Source organism: Tetrao urogallus, assembly GCF_951394365.1.
Source record: "Tetrao urogallus genome assembly, chromosome: 7".
NCBI classification, from domain to species: domain Eukaryota; kingdom Metazoa; phylum Chordata; class Aves; order Galliformes; family Phasianidae; genus Tetrao; species Tetrao urogallus.
Window position 1 is genome coordinate 31315283 of NC_136820.1, and position 20207 is coordinate 31335489.

General features: G+C 41.0%; 1 protein-coding gene across 1 annotated transcript in view; it reads right to left on the minus strand.

The window, feature by feature from the left end:
* FAM171A1 (family with sequence similarity 171 member A1) overlaps positions 1 to 20207 on the minus strand; it is a gene marked incomplete at its 3' end in the record, with an annotated part of 83202 nt that overhangs the window by 61795 nt on the left and 1200 nt on the right. The window lies entirely within an intron of this gene.

A 20207-nucleotide genomic window follows, 5' to 3' on the forward strand; every position in this document is an offset into this window, starting at 1 on the left:
TTAGCATAGTGGACAGCAGTGAGCAAATGACTACAGAAAGCTTCCTGAACGAAGCCTGACTACTACCCCTCAAAAGCAATGTGACTTGTATACCAAAAGAACTGATCATTATTAAAGCACTGTACATTTTGCACCAGAGTCTATTTTTTCTACAATTATTACCTCAGGTGTTGCATATAACACCACACCACAGTGTGTGCTGAGGAACAACCTCCTTCCTTACAACTCGTTCCATCAACTCAGTTAGGCCAGCATCTGCAGCAGTCACACCTTGGTGGGGTAATGGCCAGAATAAGGGCATTTAACAGCCATTTAACTTTCCCCAAAATTAGGGGCTGCATTTACAAGTTTGGTCTGGTTTGCACATTCGTTTTGCTATCCAAAGGTGGGTTTTGTATTAATGACTAACAATAACCAAAACCACCACAAATGAAAATTCTCTAATATTTAATATTCATTCAAACCAACACTGAAATTTGGTTAGAAGCATTTTTCCTCGGTCTCTTATCCACAGGTTAATAATTTTACATGTGTACTGAGATTAAAACAGCAACTATTTTCAATGGAATATGAGTTCTCATTCAGTAAATGGGGACAAAAAATAATTTTGCTTAAGAAGAGAGTGATCTGCACAGAAATTATGCAGGTATGGTAACATTCAACCCTTAATGTACTGCAATATAAATACAAAAGGAAGCATAAACCTCAAGACGTTACAGTCAATTTTTTTTTTTTTTTTTTTTAATTTCTTTTGCTGGTTTTGTTTTTTGCTTTTTTATTTAAAGGCTGGGTAACCTCAGGCCATTTTTAGAAAAGGATTTTTCCAGTATTCCATTTTAAGAAAGCAGCATAAATGGAAAGGCAAAACCATCTTTGCTGGACCTTCACTATAGTGCCACATGTTTTGTGTTTTTATTTTTTCTACCATTTTATTCTTAGTAGGAATATTTTAAATAAGAATAAAGGACACAAAGGAATTCTGTGGGTAGCCAAATCTAGGCCTTTGCCACCACAAGAAACATACATAATAAAAAGGCTCAATCCTTTCAAGTTCCATCTCAAAGGTAATTACACATCTCCTGCCCCACGCAAAAGGATGCTGTGCCAGAACCCCATTCCTCAGTAGCTATTTCTGTTCCTGCAGAGTTTTCTTATGGTCAAATTCCTAGGTGTTACTCTTGTCTTAAACAGGTCTCGTCTTCATCTTCATTTTGCTGAGACAAATTTCTTGGTTCATCTTTTTGTTCTCCCCTAAGTACGGCACATCCTAGACTGATTTATCAACTCAGCAAGTATTTCCAAATGTTTAAACTCATCTTTTCCAAATAGGAAAAAGATCTGAAGCCAAAACTTCAGTGAAGGTGCTGCCAATGTCTTCACAGCAGTATTAATGTTACCATTTCTTCTGAGAACAACTCACCAAATACCTTCTGCAACAACATCTGCTTTTTCCATTGCAGAATCACCACAAGTCCCATAAAAAACTGCGATCGACCAATGTTCCTGTGTCTTCTACTTCCTCTGCAACTTAGAACTGATGAGACTCCAACTTATACATATTGGTCCCTAAATACACAACTCCATACTGTAATATATATAGTTGCCCCACACTGTAAAGAAGGCAGTAAAATTAAAACTTTATGTATGTTATTGTAAGAACTATGAATATGAATAAAATACTCAATATCTCCTCAAAAGGCTAATGTGCTAGGTCACACAGGAACGCTTTTACAATGCCAAATGCAAAGCAGAATCCTTATGAAATGCTACTACCAGCTTTGTTACTGCAGGTACAGCAAGGTTTGGTCTTTATCAGACTAATATTGGATAGGATAATAGCACTGGTCATATTAAGTTTATCTGCAATTTTAACATGTTGAAGATTCAAAATATCTTTCCCTAGAGTCTGTCGGTCAAGATTTCAGCTTTACAGAAAATAGGTGGAAAACTGTCAGAAATGTTCAATGTTACAGCCATCAGTGAGATGACAAAAGAAATGCAAGATGTTTTTCCTACCAAAGAAAAGTAAAAGAAGAAGGGACTATTTCTGGAAGTCTAAAGACAATCTGCAGACATGCTGAAACCTCTATCGGGTAGAAAGAGTTAGACTACAAGTAAAAAATTTAAGATTCAGACCACTAGCAATCCTGACAAATATGACGCCTTTATGGGTTACTGCACCATGGAACAGCTTATTTCAAGGCCAGTAAGGTAATAATACGGATATGACTGTGTGTATCTACTCTGTTTAATATTAACATTGTTATGATCATTTTCTGATTGCCACTAACAAAGCGACAACAAAGCAAGCTTATACTCTTCCCATAATCAACTTAACCGATAAACAACTGTTTCTAAACACACTTAAATCCATAGAATGGCAAGGGCAGTAAGGTAAGCATTGCCTACCAACTTGGGTACTCAAGCACCTCCCACAATCCAAAACCTTTTCCAAAATTTTGGAAGACAGGGAGCAGGTCAAATGGGAATAATCTGTGGACAGCATCATGAGTCCTGTAGAAAATCAGCCCAAACAAGAAAACTTGAGGACTTTCTCTTCCACACACCTTCCACCTTCTCCCTGTTCTGGGTTTTTTTTTTTTTTTTTTGTTTGTTTGTTTGTGGCGGGTACTGAGACACAGCATCAGGTCACAGGAAAGGTCAAAAATCACACACTGCTATACTCTGAGATGCTGAAATATATACAGTGATTGACATAAGCAATCTGTATTAAATGGAAATCAGTTAACTATGTCATGAGGAAAAAAAAAAAAGCGTGACTGAGCAAGTTCATCTACAGTTCACAAGCTAGGTATCAACAAACAAGGCAGAAGCTGGAAACAAAGTTTAATAATCCATTTATTATCTCCAGTCATCACACATTGATGTTTAGATGATTACTCAGGGCCTGAAGTGCCTGTTTCTTCCTTTCTGGGAAAGGAGAAAAAAGCCTGAATGTGATGGAGCAGTGCCAGGTGGCACAAACAGACCTGAAGAGAATAAACACAGCAACAAGTGGCTCTGGGAGGTGCTGAGCACAGGCAAGCTACAGCAACTTTTCTCTACAGGTAAATAGCATCAGCTTTATTATCCAAAAGAATAAGGCAACCTCTGAAGGGGACAAGATACTGTTAATACAGCTACTTATCCTGGATACAGTGCATGACATGATGCAATCACAAACATCAGTAGAGCTGAAGCCGCTCATACTCAAGCTGCCTTGCACCATCTCTCACTAAAGTATTATTGCTCTTACACTTGAAGAATTGCAAAGAATTATTTGAGCACATCCAATCCAGTGCAGAGGTGGCCAGCTGGTGACTCAAACCACCACTGCTGCTGATTGAAGAGGAAAAGAAATACTAATTAAAGTTATCTGAACTGTATAACAGCAATCGCTCAGTAAACGCTGTAGAAAAAATCAGTTTAGAATGTTACATCTGGAAGGAAAATATGATCACTCGACTGTGAGGAAGAAGCAGAATAAGGACATGTTATAAAACTGTTTATCAGATAAGGATTAGATGCTCACACACATGGCCCTGTGAGCAGTACTACCACAATTCCCTGCATCTTAAATTACATATAGCCAAAGGTACAGATGCAGTGTTAAAACACTGTGAATGAGACATTTTAGACCATAGACAACTATTAAACACCCAAAGTTTCTACCTGCCCACCCTATATTTTAATTAATGACAAGTGCTATGAAAGTAGTAAAACTCCACTCAAAACAACTTGGCAGACTACTCACCGCTTCCTGGCCCTTGCATGGAATTAATGATCTTGTGGAAACAAGCAAGGCATGATTTCCGAGATAGATATCTTTTAACAGATGAATAATTAGTAAAAGCTTGGTAATTTTTCCAACACAGAAGTATTTTCACCCTTTCAGGTCTTATCAGTAACAGCACCTTCCAACTAAGTTTAACTTGGAAAAAGCTGCTTTTAATGCGGCATAATTACGAGTCACAGGTTTTCCTCATATTCTCCTTCACTGTGAAGACAAGGCCAGGCTCCTTCCAGTGGTGCCCAGTGCCAGGACAAGAGGCAGCAGGCACAGACCAGAACACAGGAGGCTCCCCTTGAGCCCCAGGAGCAGTCTGTGCTGTGTGGGTGCCGGAGCACTGGCACAGGTACCCAGGAGCTGTGTGTGGGGTCTGCTCTGGAGATGTTCAGAAGCTGCCTGGACACAGCCTGACCTGGGCACCTGCTGTGGGTGGCCCTGCTGCAGCAGGAGCTGGGCCCTGTGGCCCCTCCAAACCCAACCACTCTGTCACCGCCATCCTTGCCTCCTCCAGTATTACTGTCTTGCTTTCCTCAATCTGATGGATGTAGACTATCCTTTTTTTCCCTTTCAGCATGTCTCAATAATAACTAAATTAAAGCCAGAGCAACGGTACTGAGGTGTGCACAAACCAGAAATTGTCCGACTGAATGTAGCCTGCACAAATAAGTCTAGAGAAGGAAAGCATGAGGTATCACCAGGTTTATACTAGCTTAATAGTGCAGTGCCGTTACTTAAGTTCACCTGAACCAACCAGATAGGAATTAAGCACTTCATCTTCCAAATACTCTCTACTTGCATTTTCTGCATCTCTTCTGGCAGCAACCCTGTGAGTTCAGTCTTTGGTTTGTAAAACATTCTTTCATTTCTTTCTTTGTATAAGTGCTAATTTCAGCAAGTCAGCCAGCAGGATCAAGCTTTTGGGCCACTCATGAACTGAGGCGTCTCACTCAGCTCCCAGTTGTTTGGCATGCCAGCACCCAAGAGCAGAGACCAATCACAGACGTTTGCTTCCCATATTCTGCAGGTAATAACCACTCTGCACTCTGAGGAAATAAAAGAAAAAAAGGGAAAAAAAACACAATAGTGATCCAAAAAATCATGTACAGGCTATTGCTGGTGCCTGCAACAGCTTTCAGAAAGTCAAATAAACACAGATGACTAGCAAGGAAATCTCAAGTTTATGTAATACACAAAATCTTGAGACTATTACTGAAAGTTATGGAGTGCTCCAAAGATTACAAATGGTCCCCAAGGAAATAATTGTACAATAATAATAATAAAAAAAAATTAACCAGAAATCACAAATTGCATTTGTTCTGGCATATGACCTGTATATTTCTTGGAATTAAGTATCTTTCTTTTTATTAAAAACATCCATGTCTGTTCATGCTGGGTTTAAAACATGACAGAAGACATTTGCTAGATTAACACCCTTGCTATCATGTTTTAACTCTTTAAAGAATGACACAATAAAAACTTTACATCTGATTCTCATCAGAGTTCATGATGTAGTTCAAATTTTCTCAAAAAAATATTATCTGTGTTGGTCACTCAGTATAAAAAAAGACAGAAAGTAAAGAGTTAAAGCTGTTTGGCAGCTGTTACTTTAAGCACTTTGGGCTTCATAATTTGCAGAGCGTGTCAGTTCCTCCATCTTGGAACTTTTTTTTTTTTTTTTTTTTTGAAAGCACCCAAGCAGAGGAATGTCACAGCGTGCTCATCTGCTGTGAGTACAGCAGTCAGAGGTAGGATGTAACAGGGGACCTTGCCTCTGAATCTGTCAACTGTAGTAAATGATGGAATAGCCAGGAGATGACACAGACTGAATAAACAGAAAACTCAAAACTAAAGGAGCGTGTGGAATTAGACATGACCTATATAGAAGTGGTGCATAAAGGTGAGCAGAGCAGAGCAACATGACTTCCTACAGGGAGAAGATATGTGGAGAGGAGGGACAGGGACAGAGCCGACCAGCTTTCCACAGTGAGCAGACAATCGAGTACAACACCTCAAGTGCTCCTCTTTCTTGTTCAGAAGATAAGGACCAATGTGTGGTACTAAAACCCAGCCACAGTAAAACCAAAGCATGCAGAAAACACTGATCTCATCTCTGATCAGTTACCAGAACTGAAGGACATGTGGCACACTGAGTTTGAAGAGAACACCTACAACTGAACCTCTTGCACAGTGTCAGCCTTTGGCAAGTGAGGACAGACATCCATTTCACATACAAGCAAGGATACGTTCATGTTTTCTTCGTTTAGAAGAGGCATTCAAAGTCAGCAAGACATACACGTACTTTTCACATATCCTCATCTGTTTACTTCTTTCAGCTACTCCCATTCTCATATGAACTTTACTCTCTTGTTTCCACCTTACTTTCTCTGCCATAGTGCACAGCTTGCAGCATTAAGAGGGACTGTAAAGCACAGTTTCTGCTGTTTATCTCCCTGTGCAATGGAAAGAGGAAAACAAATTCAGCAACATGACAGGTTACAGCTCAGCAGAAGCCCAGGCGCAAGCTGGGGCCCTCACGCACTACAGCTGTTTGCAGCAGCTAGAACCCAAGTAAGAAGTTACAGTGGCAGTAGGCAGTGTTAGTCCAGCATCTGCCAGCTGCAAGCACAGAGCACAACAATGAGACATTTGTTCCCAACTCACACAGCAAGGCAAAAACAACTATACAGCAGCCACCATTCTTCTGAATAGAAGCCAGTAAGATGACTTTTAAAATTATTTTTATTTTTAATTTCTCCCAAAGAGTTCAGAAAATTCTCCAAAGAGTCATTCTTTCACTTTTATTACTGCATAGCTCCATGTAACGTGGCAGCAGAGCTCCCTAGAAAGCAGCTGCAGGGCTGCGGTAAGCGGGACGATTCATCAGCACGGCCTCCTGCTGCCCTGCCATGCCAGCCCAGCGTGCCTGCAGGAGCTGCAGCATGGGATCCTCCAGGCAGGAGGCCAGCACAACAGGCCTATGTCTGGCTGCAGCATGTCCAAAAAAACACTCAGGTCTGGCTGAAGGCACAACAGGTAGCAGCCAAGAGATGTTGCCATGATTATCATTTAACCTGGCTTCCCTTAAACTGCAGTGACAAGAGACACTGCTCCAGCTACACTGTCATCCATGCACATTCCTGGGTGCTAGCAAAGACCCCTCCAAAGGGTTTCATTCCACTTATATGCTCAGAATCTCTCTGCAGAAACCACTGAGCAACCAAACCTGTTCAGACACTTCAGATGGGGATGGGAACCTGGGGCAGAGCACAGGGCATGGAGCAGGGCAAAAGCTGAAACAGCTGTGCTCAGAGCAGCCCCAGCCACAGTCTGAAATGCTGCCAAGGACAGCACACAGATGGGCAAATAGACAGGTAGTGTAACTGCAGCAACACAGTTTGAAATGCTGCTTGGAGAAGCTCAAGTGAATCTGACAAAGCATGAAGTATCTCTGGAGTTACCATGGGGATGGACTGCCTCTAGCAATGAGCAGCAGCAAACAGGTAGGTGACAGCCACTGCACTGCAGGGAGGTACTACCTGTACTGAAGGAGCTCGGAATCAAGGACCTGCTGCAGTTCCACAAGTATCAATTTTCAGTAATGTAATTTGCAGAATAAGACATGATTCTGTCACTCTCACCATGGATATCAGAGATAACCATAGAACTCCCATTCTCTTGTTACAAGGTATTGTGGCTTTAAGTGAATGTCTTACATAGTCATCAGGCCCATATAATCTTGGAAGTACAATATATTTTTTCCTTTGGTCACTATGCACCCACGCTAAAGTCACTCACCACCTAGCACAAAGCTGAGAATTCAGAATTCACTGGCTCTGTGCAAATATCCAATTCAAGATGTAGTCAGTTTTTAGGATACCTTATCTCCCTCTTGGATCCTGTTTACCTTAGTTTAGACAAAACGATACAAAGTGGGTCATGTTTCTTTTTTTTACTGTTAAGCATATCTGTTTTTCAGAAGGTACAATTTATATGTGGTATTGAAAGCGCTACCACACAGTAAAGGATGAATTTTCTTGAGTTATTAGAGAGAACAGGGAAAAAATTCTAAGCAGTATAGGCTTATAAAAAGATAACAATTGAACAAAAACACATCAAAAACATTAAAAAGTCTAACATTAATATCCACTATTCCTAAGAAAGCTGGAAATTTGTAAGACTTGACAATATGCAAATAGCACAAAAACTGCAGGATTAGATGACATGGCAGCAGCACTGCTTGATTAGAGGCCTCAACAGATTGTTTAAAATGCTAGAACACGGAAGTACACATCCTCATACACACAATTAGCTCACATGCCTTCTATCTGCTAGCAAGGAATTCTTTCAAATTTATTTCATGAGCAAGCAGAGAACAAACACATCTGCACGTGTTTGCAAGCCAAAGCTGCTTTGAGCAAAGCAAAGGAGCAGAAAAGGAAGAAGACAACTCCTGATGACAACACCTGGCATTACAAAATAGCCACAGCAACCCAAGAAACAAATTTAAGCCAAGTATCCTGGACAACACATTACTTTCATAGAACAATGATAATTTACAAAAGACAACCACTAAAGTTTTTCAAAGTACAGCGTATCATACCACAAACATATAACTGAAAATGGTGGAAAACGCATTACATTTTTACTACCATGAGGTAAGGTTTGATTTGTACCATATGGCCTTGCAAGACAGGCATGTGTGCACGTCTCCATGTGTGTGCACAAAAGCCAAGGTCTCCAATCCACAACCGTACCCATTCCAGTACTCTAGCAGCAGCGAGAAGACAGGAGGATTCAAGCAAACACAAAACTCACACTTTTCAGACCTGCAGAGGAAAGCTAATCATAATGATTCACTAAGTTAGTCTCAGAAGTCTGAGAACTAATACAAACTGACATAAATTCAAGCATGAATGTAATACATAGCTATGTTTATAGTTCTTCTCCCTTCTACAGTGCTTAAAAAAAAGTAAAGCCTAACAACCTATTATAGTGGTGCCTGTATAATTCATGATAAGAAAAGGATCAATAGACATATCGTTAAGTTCTTTTCCTCCCCACTATTCTGTTTTGCACCATGTTAAACACACAGCATTTTACTTGCGCCTTGGGCAGAAAGGCCCAGTTAACACAATGTATGGCTGCCCCATAAAATTGTATCTGAAGCCATCAGTCTGAGTTTAAAATAAAGAATCTGAAACCAAATATTATACTAGGACCACAAACAGCATTACTTACAAGTTCAATTAGTTACTGGCATACTTCTCTGAAATCAACGTTCCTTTGCATTACCTCCTTCTGAGACAAAACATCTGCTCCTTACAGTAGTTTCTGCACTGTTAAAAAGTGAGTGCTTGTTTGTAGTTACAACACCCTGAATTTGAGGTGTTTCATCCCCCTGCTGCTTAAGAATACAAAATGAGACTGATGTTAACAACATCAAGCTTGCAAGTATATTTGAAACAGAGATTTGTTTATATGTCTACTTCTGAAAATGTAGGTTGTTTTCTGGCAGATTGAAGTAAAATTAAAAATAAAGCTTGACTTGATAGGAAGAGGAAGGCAAGGGAAGGAGCACAAGGCAAAGGAAGAACGTTCCTTAGTATTCATACCTGGAACGAATCAAATTTCATTTCCTATACAGAATGTTTTACATGCCCACCTATAATCTTTGCACTATTTTTTTTTCTTACTTTTATTATATAGATTCAGAAGCCAGGCTTGCCATCCACTTGGGGGACAAGCGACTTTGTGTCTACGTACAGAAAATAGCCTCAAATTCAAACAGAAATTGTTGCTGAGGTGGCCGCTGTCTGCTTCCCCAGCAGGTTGAAAGGCAGGCCCAGCTGCAGGAGCACAGCCCCACAGATCCCAGGCCATACCCCATCTTCAGCATTTGCCCATACATTCACGCAAGTTTAAGAAAGAAAAGCACAAAGTGCCAAGAAAAGGGTGATTAAATCTGAAAACAACTTCATGATGGTTTTACAAGGTCCCTAATGACTGAAATATACCAGGCAGGGCTTAAGACCTTAGAGTCAGACTCTCACATAGTGTGGGTTTACTACCCAGCCTTCACCTGGACAGTATGCCATCTTGGACACCGTGCTTTCTCTGTACTGCTCAACTTATCCTCTGCTCAATAGAAGCATCTTCCCTAGCCTGTGGAGAGTAAGCTCTCAAAGCAACAAGTGTTCCTTCTGTTTCAAAGATATGCCTTTTATTAATGGAATCTTTTTTTTTTTTTCCTTCACTCAAGATTCCGTAAGAGAAACTTACAGACACAGCTGAGCAATAGAAAATGCTACTCCTTTTGAAAAACATACACATCTCCTTCAAAGCCTTTGGGCTGCCCAAAGCTCTTCTGAATTTTAAGAAGACTTGGACTAACAAAGACCAAAATGATAGACCAGAAAGTAAGCCTTCAAACTGATGTTGCCATATAGTATTTATGGTCAGCCCCCAGATCTCCAATAGCTCTTTCCCAAGGGATTATTTAGAATACAACCTTATTAACTGCTGACCTGTTTAACAGTAGACAGAATGGCATAAAGTAACAGAAGCAGTGAAATTTCTGCCTATCAGCATCAGCATCATGGTCAGAAATACTGCTGTGCATTCACTCTTCCAGCAATTCAGCATGCAATTCATTCACCACAGTTTTCTAAGGCACAGGCATGCATGAGCAGAAAAAATATCATCTGAGAAGGAGTTTGGCATGATGTTAGCTGCAAAAATTTGAGCTTCGGTATTTCCCACTGAAATGCAGCTAGGCTGGAGATAAGGGAAGAAGATAGTACTTGATCATTCTGAGCTGCCAACTGATGAGAGACTCCTAAGACTTCAATGCATCAGATATTAAAAAGCATCTTTATGTGCAATCATCCATGGTAAACAGATTCTCCATTGCAATGACCAAATCTACTGAGCTATTACTTATTTATAAGTTTGATCTTAAGAGCTTATGTATATTCCTTATTTTTTCTTCACCACAGAAAAATTTCTCAAAGTTTAGACTGCCCACTTAAATTATGCATTAAGGGAGTATAAACATATTCCCTTGTACAAGGAAAAAACATTACCTTCCTAGAACATCACCAAAACAACAGCTCTGCTCTATTACTCAGCCTTCACCTCTCGAGGCCCAAAGATGTTTCTGTGCACAAGGTTAACATGTGACATGATGCAATTAAGTAAATCAACTTAGCAGACATCTTCAGAAAAGGGACTGAAGGAATCTCTCTGCAGCAACAGTAAAATGTGCTTTAGAAGAGCAGAATTAATGAAAGATTAACTACACACAGGTAAAATTACTAATTAAAACAAGATCTCCAGCAAGATTCTGACTGCATCTAAGGAGTGCCAAGAGTAGATAACTATTCATTATCTGATCTAAAGAAGGAAGTCCTTGGAAGTCCTTATCTAGTCAAATGTCTGGAAAAGCAGAGTGTTCAACATGATCTTTAGTGCATCAGGTTCTCTTCCTTCAACAACTGATTTTTAAAAGTGTTTTTACCAACTTAATATTCCAAAGCTGGCTGCAATTATAACAAAATAGCTTGCAGCAATACAAAAATTTGAAATGCATCCCATTAGAAGCTCTTGCTCACACTGCTTTGGGCTGCTTGAAGCAAGTGTATTTTTTAATTTTCACACAGACTGCTAACAACAATATTTACATGGAGTGAGTCTAGTGCCATAATTCCCCTCTAAAAAGTTTTAACTAGCAATACACTCAAGAATGAAATAACTCTTCTGGTAAGAACAAAGGAAATCTTATCTTTTGAAGAAAATGAGCTTCTTCATATTAAAGCTTTAACAGTGGGGGAAAAGGCGGGGAGAAGTAACACTTCCCCCACACAGGCATCCCTCAAAACAACAAAAATACAGCTCTGGTTTCAAACATCTGTGTTTCTGGCTCCTGTAAATCATACATCATGAACCCAGAGACTGCCTGAAACTTAAGTTATTTACCATGAGCTTGACTGCAGCAGCAGACACTGAAATGAGCAGAGCTGCAAGAATACTCTGGGTACTCACAGAAAAGCTACAAGAGCAAGTATATTGCTGTGCTTCACAGTGTCTGTCAACATTATTACCACAAGTAGCTTTTTAAACTACTGTAATATTTGTCCAGGTCAGCATGCCACTCAGCAGGTTTCCGAACTTGCCAGAAGCACAATTTACAGCAAAGTAAAGAGAGCAACTCCTGCTGTCTGGAGCCAATGCCAGCCATTCTGCAAACACAACGTGAGGCCAGACGTGTCCATTGCCCAGCCGCCCAGCAGCGTGTTCCCACCTTCCTGCCTCGCCCTGTAGCCCAGCAGTCCTGTTCCCAGGGCTCCCAAACCCATTCATTTCCCTGGTATTGCCTGCACAGCTCAAACATAAATAAGGAACTGCCTCAGCACTCCCAGCAGACCTTCCTGTCACCCCGCAGTCACGGCACTCCGGCCTTTCAAGATAGCAGAGGGCCATGCAGGGACAGAAGTAGGGTGGGATAAGAAATGAAGCCGCCTTATCTTTCAGCAGACGCCCTAAACTAGGAGACATCAGTGCAAGAGTGTAATAACTAAGGAAAGCAGGATCATTGTCTGGAGGAAGGTGGGAATTGCTCTAGCTGAATGACAGCTGAGTGGCAGCACCAGGCACCAGTTACTGTGCACTTACAGCACACTGATAAAAATTAACAGAATGTGATGTTAAGTGCCCAGTACTGCCCTCTTGCATTTCTTCAGCCTGTAAATTCGCCAACGCGCATCACTGCATCCCAAGCCATTAGAGACAGGCTGAGAGCAGAGCAGAGATGACTTGGGCACTAATCCGTATGTTACACTGCAAATAGCAGAAAAACCAATGGGAGCTACACATCATGGTGCACACTGTCTTACACTGTGGGAGAAGCTGTTCCGATCCCGTGCCAGGTACAAATCAGAGCAGCTGAGGCAGCCAACCACCTGTCTGGCCAGAGAAGGAGATGGTTGTGGCTGAGAGCACCTCTGAGCAACTACAAGTACAGGTCCAGGGCTGCCAGCATTTGCTGTTCAGAGCTCTAAGAAGTTTTTTTCATTGTGTTTTGGGCAGATTAGTTTAAGAAATTATTTTTACCTTTCCTTTGAGAAATGAGGCAGTATGACATTTTCAACAACCATCACCTTCAAGCAGTAACTTCTAAAACAGCTCACTTGCTGCACGTTGTGCCCTACATTTCATGTGCAGATCTACAATCCATTTAATCCTGCATCAACTGGAACTGTTGCCACAAAGCCTTCATTTTCATTCACCAGTTCCTCTGAACCCAGCAGTGTTTGTGCAACTCCCTGTGAATCCAGCTTGGGAAGCAATCCAGGTGAAAGCAGAACTGGTAAGTACACAAGTCTTCAGTGGGTCACTTCCTCCATGTGATTTACCACACAGCTACACAAATGCCAGAGAAAGAGAAAAGAGACAAAGGTGAGAGCAACAATACAGCCTAACCCAGAATAAATCAACTCTTGGGAACACAAAAGTAATTAAATCTGTGGGAAAACCAACACGTAGACAAGCCCAAACAACTCTGTAACTCTCCCTGTTTCCAAACCCTTCTTTTAGCTTATTTACCCTTGGGAGGAAAACACTTAGACTCATAAATGTAACACCATAAAGACAAATGTTTTAGAAATTTAAATAGACTATTAAGACTTGAATGAGTTGTTGTCTGAGAAATGCGTGATAACCCAACCAGGTCACCCAAGGGTGTGCAGTCATTTAGCAGAACTACATGGTATGCAACCAGTAGCTCTGAGGCTGACAGTAACACTGTCCTGATGAAACTTCCAGTGATGGTATCTAGGAGAGGATCCATTGGGCTAAATGGCAGTGTAAACAGTGCTGGCTGGACCACACAGCCAGAGGATGCTGCAGCATGATTCATCTGACTAGATGTGCAAACTCTTGGTAATAGGAACTATGCTCAGCTCCATTAGCCAAACAGATCGGATATGCGTGTCTGTAAGCAACACAAATGACCAGCTGAGATGAAGACATCTAAACATGCAGGATGCACTCTACCCTAGGTGACAGCTGCACATCCTCTGCATGGGAAGAGTCACACTCAAGTAGCATAGAAGCACAGACTTACAGGTGAGATGCTTGGACCTTTGACTTTGCACAACTGTCTGTCTGACCCATATGGTGCAGAACAAAAGGGCGGGATAAAACTGCTGATAGATTTCCACCCAGCAGCAGCAGCCTAAATACAGCAACTATCTTACTTGTTGTTATTATTTTATAAATCAAGGAAGCCTTACAACACTACTTGAGAAACTCTTGATGCCATATCGGTACATATCCATGCCTCCAAAGGACGAAAGATAACATTTTTTTTCCAGTAATGACAATCACAAAGGTAGGATGAAATAAGACAGAGTACCCTACACTGCTGTCATCTCTAGAAACTGCTCCAAAAAGAAAAGCCTCCATTTGTTGTGGTTTTTTTTGTCTGCTCGTTTTCTTCTTGCTTTGTTTTAATCAAAGCATGACTACCTTACATCTCTATCTCTTATTTACCTCAGCTTCTACACACTGTCAAAATAAAAGCCTTTTTGCTGTCCAACCTCACTCACAACTATCACACAGTACAACAGTTCTCAGCACAATTGCAGGTAGGACTATCTTGAGAAAACTCCAAGCATTTTGCACTTCATGGGACTCAGTTCCATCATTACCCCCTGCTGAAAGGATGCTGCTACTTCCTTCCTTCCCTTGGCTTCCCTATGCCTTCCTCCCTGCTGCTCTGTGGCTCCTCAGAGCCAGGTTCCCAGAGGGAACGTGCTGAGGGTGGCCCCTGTGGAGTCATCCCATGTCCAACAGGGCTAATGGGATCCCTCCCAGACATTAAATGTTCATGCCACCCTGTCTGAAAACATCCAGCGCAGCAGCAGAGCAGTTTTCCACTGGTGCACATCTAGGCTCCTATTGACAGTGACAGGAAGCCTTTCCCCCCTGGCGCACAAGGAGCACAGATAATGGGTAAAGACAGGATTTCACTCTGCTACACTTCCATGGCATGGTACAGTGTCAGCCTGTAGCTGCAAAAACTCAGAGTAGGAACAATTAAAAGATCTTCAGTGTTGGATTTCCAGAGGGAGATTTGTGCCTTGCCTGCACAGAGATTGCTGCTACCTAAAACACACTTTATATTAACAGCAGTTCTGTTTAAACATACCCAATCCCCCATGGTTAAGCACAGGAACCAAATTTACAGACCATGCTTTCCATAATTGAAATTTTACTTCAGATCATCTTCAAATTCACTGCTCTTCAAATAAACAAAATGGTGAAATGGGTGCATCTGAACCAGAACATTTTACATCATTTTACTCAAAACACTGGCATTTCACATGAAATGAGAAATAGAGCTTTATGCAGAATATATTTAAATACTAATTTCAAAGTCACAGACTTGCTGTATGTCAAATAGAATTCTGTGTTAATATTTTAAAATGAAAGATTCAATGCATTTACTAAAAGCAACAAGAAATGACAGAATGTTCACATATATCTTTCCAGTTTCCAGTAAAACTAAAGATGTGTTCACAGAAAGCATGCGTATTAGGCTTATTACCCATTCACAACAAGCCAGATACTACATTAGCTGAAAACTTAATGTAAACCAGCTCATAGGAAAATGTTTCTGGAATTTCTGAAGCAGAAAACTCACTCAGTATTTTCTTCTCTTTGGTATTTCCTAAACCAAAATCTCTTAGGTATGTATGGTAATTCCAAAAAAGCATTGTTACAGGCAGGTTGGTTTCACTCTTTCCCTCGCAGAAACTTGTCAGAACAGACAAAAAATTACCCCCCCAAAAGGTACATTAATATAAAATATTTAGCATTACTTATTTGTTCCAGAAAATACAACTCGCTTTATGCAGGCTTCTCATCTTTCTTATTTGTGCTGCCTGACAGGTATATGGTAAAACCACCAAGAGCTGTGGGCAGAACAGCAACACACTGTTCTGACAAAAGCTACTGCTCTTCATATTTAAGGGCTGAACCAACATATACTTCACAAAGGGAAATCCATCCTACAAAAAGTGCAGTACAGGGGAATCATTGGCATCATGAAAAAGAAGTACCCACATTGTCACCAACAGCAGGGACTCCATGGGCATTAGGAAGGCTGCATCCACGTTGACAGTGGAAGGTATGCCTGAGTAGCAACATCACGGATAAACAGTGAGTGTCCTCCAAGTCTCCCAGGTGATCCAATAGCTGTTTATGACTGCTGTGTTTAAGGAAGCATATCCATTACTTTGTCAGGAAGTTTAATTTTGTCTTTAAGGAACCTCTAATGGTTATTTTCATTACAATGTATTTCATCTTCTTTTTTGCAAGTGCCTTTGTAAACAACTTCTTAGAGTATGCTATCATACCAAGGTGATACCCAAGGAAACGAAGGCACTAGAAGCAGCTTGTAGCAATGGTCTCTGCAGCCCAGAGCCACGCACAAAGTCTCCCTGCCATGCATTTTGCTCCCAGTTCTTGCAGGCAGTAACACTGTCAGTAGTCACTGCCCATTCGTGGGAGAAAAGAACCCACCTAAAGTTTGCAATGGCAGTGGGCAGTGACACTCTTACCCTGCAACACAGCAAAGCCACTGGTCTCTCAAGTTTTCCAACAAACCTAAAAGCTCAGTTAGCCTTCCATCCCCACACATATATACAGACATGCAGGCTTTTGTTAAAAAACCAGGCATATAGTCAAGCTGCATTTCATTGCTCCTGTAGAGCGTTGACTGCTATTCGAGACCATTCACTTGCCAGAAGTTGGCACTGCAGCAGTCCCTAAAAATGCCACGGATCAGGTTTCTGGTCACATATAATAAGAGGAGTCAGTAGGAGGTTCAACAAAAGAGAACCAAAAACACAGAGAGGGATCAAGGGAAGGAGGGAGCAGGTTGCTTTAGGCTGTGCGTTAGGTAACACCTAGCAATTAGCTCATCTCAAGGCAGAAGCAAACAAGGGACCACAGGGAAGCCGTGTGTGTTTGCCATCACCTGACAAGCACATCCATGGTGCTCTGAGCCATACACAAGGTGAGCTGAACAACTTACTGCAAGGTTCTGCAGACTACAAAGGTGAGTATGATCATCCCCTAGAAAGGCTGGAATTTTACACCACTCACTCACAGAGGTGATTGCTCGTTTGTTCCAGCTCTAGACATGCTATTTACAGGCACTAGCAGTTTAAGCATGAAAAAATCTACTATTTCTCCTGATCTGATAACTGATAAAACCAACCAATACATCCCCTTTGTTGACATTTCACAATACTATCTAGCACTAAGCAAACATTTTGCTCCTTCACTAAAAGAAAGCAACATCTTCTGTACTGCTTTAGAGCAATTTACTTTACACTCTGATGAGTCCATTTGTGGTCTCAATGAAATAGATGTTTGCATGTGAAGGACATCAGCAATTTACTAATTGAGAAGACTGAGAAGAGATGGCACAGCAATGCAAGGTGAAAAAGATTACTATTTCTACATCACCAAATCTTTATCGCTGTGGCCAAAACTGGAAGCTCAGCAAAACCATCTTAGAAAGAAGCCAAGAGCGTGAGGGTCTCCTTGCAGCTGTTACTGAGCTGTCCAGAAAAGCAGCCTTCATAAAATGTCCAGCTGAAGCATTGTGAAATCAGCTTTCACAATGTCAAGTCATGTAATGGCTGACTGCAGGCAGGCAAAACCAAACAGTAGCACTCAAGCATCAATTTCCCTATTGTCCAGGCACACAGAGGGAGAAGGTAGCACATTCTAAGCAGTGACAGATGAACCTCTATTCATCACCACACTAGGAAAAAAACATCTGCTCTATCTTATCCCATGGTTACAAAGGTGAGACAGCCCGGGCCTATGCATTCATCGGTAGAGCAGTCCTTGAACTGGATGCTGTTATTCAAATGCTTTATTTCAAAACTTCTTAGGTTAGAATAACTAATAAAACATAAAGACCAATGAAGACTAATTGAAACCAATACTTTTTGCATTAGACAAAAACCATATAGGACTTCTGCACTACAACATAGCAGCCAGTATTCTTTTTAAAAGATCTTTCCTAGAATCTATGAATGATATATCATCACCTACTGCAAAGTGAAGTTCAAAAACAACAACGAAATTTAAGCTCTTCTCCAATCACATTGGTTTCGTCTCAGTTCAGCCTGAGTTAGCATTACCCCCTTACACAACTACTGAATTGCCAGGGCTCCCAAAGTTGGAAAGCATCTGTTCATACGAAGAGAACACATTGAGCAGTTTGTCTGCACTCAGGCAAATGACCAATTCATCATAATGCAGCTTAAAGGGCAGCATGGGGTCTTTTGTATCTTTTTGTTTGTTCACAGGTTCTTTTTTTTTGCTGTTGTTTTCATTTAAAATAAAGATTTCTATATATCCATTTTAGCATGCGTTCAAACCACTTTCAGCTTTGGAACACACAATAGAACAACTAAGACAAATACAACTTAGACCTCATTTGAAACACTGATCAGGCACAGGCATCTGAGAGAAGTTAGAGGTCTTATCACTCCTTAAATGTATCTTCCTGGAATTCTAACAACTTCACTCTCAAGGTGCTAAATTTCAACAGTGACAATAATGAACAACTTATCTGCATGTACTTTACTGTATACATTAAGAAAAAAAAAGTTATTTCACTTGTAGAAACTTACAGGTTACCTCTGCGACCTTCAGAGGTCGCAATGCATCTGCATAATGCACTAAATAAGGTAACAGCCTGCCAAAGTCATTCAATTTTCTAAATAGGTACTAAGTGCAGACCTTAATTACCAGTACTTTCCATATTCACAAATTATGTAATAGGCCTGCCCAAGCAGATTTTCAGGCTGGAACTGCCTGAATGTAAGGCTGAGAGCAGCAAGAAAAAGAGAAATACCAGATGCAAAGAGTGGCACCTTCCATCCTTAACCAGAACAGCAGCCACAGGCCCCACGCTCAAACAGCTCCAAGTCCAGCACATTATGTGGCCTGTTGACACAGGCATAGAAAATCTTGACTGGGTCTCATCTAACGACTCCACCACAAGGAGGCCTGTACCCCGATCTCTTGTAATCTGCTCAATATTAAACGTTTCAGTTGAAGCAATTAGTCCACAATGGCATCCTCTGGTTTTCTCACCTCCACTTATACTGTGATCCCTCGATATTCTAGACTCTTCCCAGACAGAGGGGTAGGAAAGAACGCCCTCTGCATACATCCCTAAACTTTGGCAACCGTGCCCTTCACCTGTAGCAGTAATTATCACCACAGTGCTAAAAGAGCAGGGCAGAAAAACAGTTGGTTTAAGCTGTATAAGCATTTATCACTTACTGTGCTCAGCATACAAAAAGGAATGCGACTGGCACTACAACCCCATCCCCCAGACGTTCACACCTTATGACTATGCAAACTACAGTTCCTCATCTCACTCTTTTTTTAAAAACAAACAAACAAACAAACAAACAAAAAAAACACAATAAGGAACTGGTAACTAATTATCACAGCTGAACAGAATTCACTTCAGCACTGGATCAGTTTGATGTAACCATTATTAATGTGCAGTTCCAAAGCTCATCATGGGAATTTGGAAAATAATCCTACCTGTGAAAAACCCAAATGTTCTCACACTGAAGATAAATTTAGACCATTTCATCTAGATATAAATGTTCTCAACTCACTGACATAGCTGCTATTACTTAAATAATCAGCCATCAGTTCTGATGGGGATGTAGCAGCTATGAAGATAAGCCTTTCCATATACAATGAATTGAGCTTGACAGTAGATGACAGGATCAGCACGGCAGCTGAAAAGCACTAATTCTGCTTATACTTTACCATTCTGACCACAAATACAAAAGACTTCCCATATGATACAGAAATTACTGTACAGCTTGATATCTAAAGAGCTAGCATCAAGGGATGCACACAGTTGTGCTACTCCCTGGCATGTCTATCACTAAAATACTGCCCTGAGTCTAACAGCCCTTGAATCATAGTTCAGCAGTTCTTATTCTATAAGTGCCAATGTCATTAAAGATGGTTGAACAGGATATCAGACTGCCAAGAGTGCTAGGTTTTGCTATGAGATATCAGTACCTTCTGAATACTCTGTACAAGAACACTGGTTCACCTACATCTTACCTCACTACAAATACAGCTGTGTAAGAATCGAATAAGGTTCTAAACATACTCCTTTTCTTGTTGCAAACGTTGCTCACCAGTTCTTAATGACACATAGGACAGGCAAGCTTAGAGGACACAGGACATGAACACACTCTTCACACAGTGTCCTTTCCTCCCAAAACAGTGAGAAGAAAGCTGCTAACCCACCACAAAGGCTAAGCTTCCACCTCAGATGACAGCCGTAGCTACCGGA